At 28.1% G+C, this 7795-nt stretch overlaps 1 long non-coding RNA gene across 1 annotated transcript; it reads right to left on the reverse strand.

The window, feature by feature from the left end:
- Positions 1 to 4382: 4382 nt before the first annotated feature.
- LOC128982688 (uncharacterized) lies at positions 4383 to 5986 on the reverse strand. The gene is made up of 2 exons (XR_008489712.1): positions 5704 to 5986; positions 4383 to 4637 (listed from the first exon to the last, which is right to left on the reverse strand). It is a non-coding gene; the product is annotated as an uncharacterized LOC128982688 (long non-coding RNA).
- Positions 5987 to 7795: the final 1809 nt, after the last annotated feature.

Below are 7795 nucleotides of genomic sequence, written 5' to 3' on the forward strand. Positions count from 1 at the left end.
ACTCTATTAAGACAACAAACATGTTTGTGAATAAATATTGGTTTACTAAGGTAGCTTTGGGGTCTTTTAGTTAATGATAATTATAAGGCTTCTCTGATTGAAATATTAAAAACTGTCTTTGTAAAATATAAAAAGGCAAATAAAGATGTGTTAAGATAAGCTTAGTTCTTGGTCAAAACTACTAAATTAGCACATCAACCTAGTTATTATTTCTAAGTTTATACTCTTTTTGTAAAGGTTTAACAAAATTAGTGTAAAGTAAAGGCATCCCATTGACCAACTTAACCTATATTTGTTTCCAATCAATATTTAAAACAACTACTATTAGCCTAGTGTAAGTTTATGTGGTAGTATTCCTCCTAAGGGTGCATTTGACTTTACATATTCTATTAAAAAAATAGCCTAATCAATACCTGATTACAAACTATTTCATGTCTGGTTAGGGTTCCATTACCTAGTTATCAAAAACAATCACATTTATGGTTAGTTTTAAGAAACATAAACTACCTCTAGGTTTTACTATTATATATGGTACATTTGAACTTGCAATATTACTTACTTAATGAACAAATACCTATACAAAACTATTTCATATTTATTTCTAGATTATTTTCTAAGAGTGGCCAATGAGGTTATTCTACTTCATACAAAATATTGAAACACTACAATAAATCTCAAATATAAATGTTAGTACTGTAAATTAAAAAAAGTGTAGAATATATCTTTAATATATATGTTTTGAAATCAAAATAAAGGAGAAGTTTTCTATTTAATCTTATTTGAATGATTTATTATTTGGTCAATGTGGTTATTTCATGTTAAACAGAATTTTCAACACAGCAATAACCTTCAAATAGAATAAAAAACTTTGATATTTTTTAGTATTTTAAATTCAAATTTTTTGATTTATGTCATCACCTATGATTCTACTATTTATCATACTTAAATATACATGAGGTTGCTAATTGCAAATTATAACCTTCAACCTTCTAATCTGTAACTAAAAAGTTTTAGATAACATTATTCCTGATTTTATACAAGTATATTGCAGAATTTACTGGCAAATAAGTAATCCAAATAAATGTAATATATTGCTTACTTGTTTGCAAATTCTAACCTTTAACCTTTTAATCTGTAACTAAAAAGTCTTAGATAACATTATTCCTGATTTTATACAAGTATATAGTATATTGCAGAATTTACTGGCAAATAAGTAATCCAAATAAATGTAATATATTGCTTACTTGTTTAATGATAAAATCACAATCAGCTGTATTAAAGTAAACTAAAATCAGCAGCAAATGCCTTCTAATGTTATTCTTATGGAGAATATTTTATGTTATATCTAATTTTGTATCCACATTTTGAGAATTTTGCTGTTTTTTTTCGCTGTTACAGGAGACCTTTATTTTGAGCCCTCTCCTGTTGTTTTACAACTTACCAGTCACCAACAATTTTGACACAAAAATCGGCATCAATATATTACATGCAAAACCAAAGTGAAAGAAAATAAGTACTAAAAAGTTTAAATAGAAACATTGACCAATCACACGACAGATCACCTATTCATGAACAGGTACAAACTTATTACAACAAATCAGCAAGCAAGATACACACTATTAACACTTCCTTGTTTTGTTACAGAACCATGATGATGATGAAGAAGAAGAAAATTTGTAATGTTTCTAAATATTTTTAGAAGCATGTAAATATAAATTGTAGATGTATATATAGTAACATTAAAACATATTGTAAACCAAACAATGTGTATAATTATCCAGGGTATATCACTCAGTAGAGGTTATTTCATTTAGCAAGAGTTGATTATTACAGAGGTTATATAAGTTGACGGGAACCTACGTATAGAATATGTAAGGTTATGCAACTTGGCACGAAATAAATTTAGACAACATAGGACACCAGGAGGCATGGCTGCCTAGGGGGAGGGGTGATCTCTAATTATTAGCTGGGGCCGTGGCCTAGGGGAGGGGTACTCTCTGATTGGCTAGGAGGTGTGGCCTAGGGAGAGAGGTGAGGATAAAATGCTGCTCTCTGATTGGTGGCTTGAAGTACTGCTTTTCCTGTAACCCATGGGCTTTGCCCCATTTAACTTCTTAATTTTCAAGATGATCTCATTTGCATGGCTCAATCATGTCCTGATTGAAATTCTCATTCACCTTTAGGTTGGAGCTCGTTCACTATACTCACTTACCTTCAGGTAAACTCATTCACTACACTAACTTGCTCCAGGTTGAAGTTTGTTTGCTACACTCATTCACCTTTTGGGTGCAAATTAGCTATTGTTATAAATGTAAAAGAAATAATAGTGCTGCCACCTATTGGTAATCTTTGTAACTTTAATGCTATTGAACATCATAGAATAGAACCAACTTGTTTAATTAAAACAGCTGTTAAGATTCATTTAACATGGGAAACTCCAGAACCATTGGGGCAGAGCCCACAGGTCGGAGGATAAAATCCTTTTTTAGTGAGTGTCTACTACTCAAAAGGAAGATGCCTGCCAAGTTTCAGGTTTCTATAGGTCTTATGGTTTCTGAGATTTCATGATGAGTGAGTGAAGGAATCAGTGGTATTTGAGCTTTATATATAGATTAATATATAAACTAGTGGCTTATAGAAACATAAGTCCTAGCACGACAAATTCAAACTGCACATGGATGTGTATACGCACCCGTAAGATTCAAGAGGTTAATGAGGTTAAATAAAAACTTCCCTGATAAATATTAAAAGGCAAATATAGGTGTTTTTGAGATAAGCTTATTTCTTAATCAAAACCACTAGATTATTCCAGTTATCATTACTAAGTTTATACTCCTTTTGTTAAGATTTAACAAAATTAGTGTAAAGTAAAGGTATTCTATTGAACAAACTTAACCTAGATTTGTTTCTGATCAATAAAAAAACTACTGTAAGTTTACATGGTGGTATTCCTCCTAAAGGTGTGATTGACTTTACATATTCTATTATAATATGCCTAATCATTGGCTGATCTCTACTTATTTTGCAACCGGTTAGGGTTTTATTACTCAGTCATAAAATCATAAAATGTCTTTTGCTCAACATCTTTGACATCCATATTTTTAGTTAGTTTTAAGAAACAGAAACTACCTCTAGGTTTTACTATTATACATGGATGCTCCCTTTACCACTGTACATGCTAGGCTATATTATCTGAACCTTTTTTGTTTAGAGCAAAAGAAAAGCTTCAAATCTCCTCCAAACAATATTGTTTTTTCACCCATTAGAGCTTGTTATAGTACTTACTTAATTGACAAATATATTTCTTATATGAACATATTCTATCTTTATTCCTAGGTTATTTGGTAAGACTAGTCATTGAGGTTATTTCACTTTATACAAATTATTGACTAAAGACTTTAATAAATCCCAAATTTAAAATGTTAGTAAATTTATAAAGAAAGTGTGAAATAAATCTTGAACATATGTTTTGAAATGAAAACAAATCAGAAGTTTTCTATTTAATCTTGAATCGTTAATTATTTTACATAAATTTGAAAAGTTTCACAGTAAAATATTTTTTTCAATATTCTATAACATAGCCTATACAACTAAAAAGTCTTAAGAAATACATGGGGAGCAAATTTTGTTTATGTATAAGCTGTATAAGCCAAGTGAGACTGTAGATATATATGCCGATGCTTAGTTTGAAATCTGTGTATACTGTAATTTAAGACCTCAATTATAAAAATCAATCAGGTAGAAGAGCTAAACAAACTCAGAAAAGAAAACATACATTTTTAAATCATATACTAATTAACAAACTAATTCATAGCTGATATAGGGGTTACTATAATATTACATAATGTTTCCCAAGTAAGCCTAGAACAAGCCTCCAAACATAACTTCAATTGTAAATTTAGTTAGATGGACTCATAGCAAACATGTTTATTTTATTATTCAAAATGGAACTGTCAATAAGTATCCTAATAAGATGTTTAAGTTATTAGTATATGATTCAGGCTAGTGTCATAATTTTATGCAAGTATCATTAGTCGGATCAACAATTAAATTGGTCAACTGATTAGCTGATTAGTTGGTGTTCAAAGTGGTTCAAAGCATTACAATTTTAATTCTTTTCTCTCAATACTTGAACCTCATTGGTCCGTTACCTGTGTGGATAGGAAAAAAACTATGCTGATGTGAAATGAAAACTATGCTGATATGAAAGTAAACAGCTGTTAAGTGAAACTTTTTATTTACAACACCTTGTCTATAGCAAAGATAATAGAAAAATTATTATAGTTTTCTTGAAATAGCCCAAACACTGTATTCATGTGAAAGTTCATTTTTTTTAGGAAAAAATAAGTAAAAAGTAAATATGAAAAAGAAAATAGCTTAAACAAGAATAAGAATATTTATTTGTTTCTATTAAATGTACAATATATGAACAAAAATATTGTTAAAAAATGTTAGGTCTAGGACTTATCATGGTCATAATGTAGATCCACAGGTCTGTTCCTAGATATAATTCTTCTGGGTTACAAGTGGACAACTGGAGTCAAATAATCCAAGGGTTGAGTAGGTAGCAGTCGAGGAGAGATCAACAATCCGTAGAGCTTGGCAGGTTTCTCTTCATCCTGGTCCAGTACTATTTCCTGTACAAACCCACAATGATTAGAGATGTACAAAAACAAGAAAATGGGTTTAAGTAGTTTTTTTTTTAAGTCTGAATCAATAGTAACAATGATCTTAGTCTTTGATAGTTTTTCAAATATCACTGTACTACCTAGGCCTAATCTCTGTGTATGAATCTCTTTATTTAATGAGAATATGTTTAGCTGAAAGTTAGGATTCAAATGTCCTATTAGCCTATAATCTTTGCTATTTAATCTATAGTGTCATTAGCAAAATAGTCTCTGAGTTCATAGTGGATTGAGTGAGCACAATACCAGATATACAGTTTAGGGTAGTGACTTAATTGACTACATATATAACATAATAAATCGATAAGCATAGAGCTGATTAAAATAATTGAATGTTTTTAGATCACTAACATATATTGTCCTAAACTGAGAAATTTTAGCCAGGTAAAATTTTAACCAAAGAATGAATAAATGTTTCAAACGAATTTTTTAGTTCTACTATCTATATACCTATACCTATTTTATAAACCCTTAGCATTGGAACAATATAACATAAAAATGTTCCCATATGATTCCGTAGGGTACTGCAATTATTTAAGGTCTTTTAGGCCTTAGATTTACTTAATGTTAACAAACTCAAGACTTGCATATCCATTTTGGAATATAACATGTTCTTCAACATTTTTGAGAAACATAATAAAATTTATAAAATATCTAGTTTTACATTATCTTTCTTAGTTCCAAAAATAACCATCATCAGCATATTACAAGGCCTATCAAACTAAAACTATTTATTTTTATGTCATACGTGTCATGTGTAAATGTTGTTTGTCGTGTAATGTGTTGTGAGAATAAAATTATTCAAGCAGATCTACATATTCCTGTAATAAAGTATTTGACAATGGCAGTTTGCTAAAACATGTAACACACTGATAAATATAATATAAAACCAAATATTTCTCGGGCTTCAACAATGAATTTTAATTTAATTTAGCTGCATATAAATGTCAACTTTAATTTAAATGGTTTAAACAAATACTATAAATAATTAAAATAACCAAGATAAATCTAAACTCACCCTGATTAAACAAATCACAAGCTAGGTGGTCTATAGAGAAGCAAAGACAAGAAGAAGTTTTTAGTCATCGAAATGAGAAGATCAAACAGGTTGATGGTTCCCAAAGAAGTTCCTGTTGACTCCAAAATAATACAGTATTAATGCTTAAGAAATATAACTTTGGATGTATGTTAATCATTTATTTATATGGGGTTGAGACCATGATAACTAAATTATACAATTTCAGATTATATAATTAAAACTCTTAAAATCTAATTGGTAATTAATAAAGAAGTTAAAATTAACCAATTTTTATATAAGTGGTATAGATTATAAGAGTTTTAATCATTGAATAATTTAATTATCCCGCCTTAATAGAGATATATTTTTTTCATTTAAAATGTATTTACTTTTAAAATTTGATTTTTAAATGTGTGATAAATATATCACATAAAAATATATTAGAAAATATTTTTATAAATTATAATCTATAAAAATATATATTAATATAAAATACAAAAATATATCTCTACCTCTCAGCATTAGCTTGTTATAGAGAGTATATAACATGCAACATGCAATATATAACAAGCATTAATAACTATACAGCTGTAGAATATACACCTTCAATCTGTAAAAGAATCAATACAATTAATATATAACAGTTATAATTTCATTAGTTTATGAATTGATACTTCTTTAATACCTGCAACAAATTTAGACAATATAATTATTATGAAATAAAAAAAAAAACATTTGTGTATATTTTATATTTATGATAGAATAAGACTCCTTTATAAGCCAATTTCTTGTATAAATTGGCTATTAGAAGTAGACCATACTTCTTCATCACCTGTAACAAAATGAGAAATATAAATATTGTGAATTGGAAAAAATATACTTAAAGTAGGCTACAGAATCTTTATTAAGTATTTTACTCTATTCTGCTTCCATTTCTAGGATATACTCATTTTTTGAAAATGAAAAGATTTTTGTATTTGGATAGAGGATGGAAATAGCTTTATTTCCTTTTGAAAGAATCCTATTTTCACCTAACACTTCAACATTTAGTTTATCTAAATGATTGTAGAATCTTTTAGTAGTTGTAATAAACACATTGTTTCTAAACATTTGAGATAGATTGGTAATTTTTCTGGAAAATGTTTTTTTACATTTATAACAAGCTTTGATAACATATTTTCTATGTAAAGAAATAATTTTAAAATCAATTCTTTTTGAATACTCTACAATATTTTTTTTTTCAATAAGTATTATGTATCTTACTAAAAACCCAGAATTAACCTTAAAAACTTTAAAGATTTGTTCAGTTTTAAAAGGGATGGTCACTGCAATAGTGTTGGCTATATTAGATTGGAACATTAACCCTAAGAATAGCTGCTTTCCTTTAATTGAACATAAATATTCTGGAGATTCAATTTGTTCAAATTGTAAATATGCAGTTGTGAAATTACTGAAATTTGGTCTGGGTATAATGTTGTTGTATTTTAGATAACACCACCAAAAATACGAATCTTTGATCAATTTTACTTTCCTAAATGGAAGCATTTGAAATATAATATAGAAAATTTCAATTGGTAATTTTTTAAATAAGGTGATATCCATTATAGATTCTTAAGATTTGTGAATACAAGTGAAAAATTTGAATTTCAGTGTAATTCTCCTGAGATCTTTTAGTTTAATATCTGAATTCCTTAGAAGTCGAAGAACTGATTTAAATTTACAATATAATTGTGGTAGAAGATTATCTTTTGTATTTAAGATATTAAAAACTCTAGCTATATTTGGATTAGATCTTGTTTTAATTTTTACAAGAACAATCAAATATTTACTTTTATTTTCAATATTTTTAACAAGTTCTTTAATAATTCTATGAATTAACTTGGTCTTAGTCTTGAAAGATCTAATGTATCTTTTTTTTAATTTTATCTTTTCCTTTTTTAATAATAAAGGTTTGAACATGAGTAAGATCAAAATAAAAAGGGTACTTACCAATGAACTAGTCTGAACACTGCTCTGTAGTGGTTAGGATAGGAGTATGGTTTATACATACCCATCCCACTAATTTGGATAGAGGCATGGTAGGAGAATATGG

The sequence above is a fragment of the Macrosteles quadrilineatus genome, unplaced genomic scaffold (genome assembly GCF_028750875.1).
Source record: "Macrosteles quadrilineatus isolate MER2022 unplaced genomic scaffold, UCM_ALF_1.0 Scaffold_979__1_contigs__length_23983, whole genome shotgun sequence".
Classification (NCBI taxonomy): Eukaryota; Metazoa; Arthropoda; class Insecta; order Hemiptera; family Cicadellidae; genus Macrosteles; species Macrosteles quadrilineatus.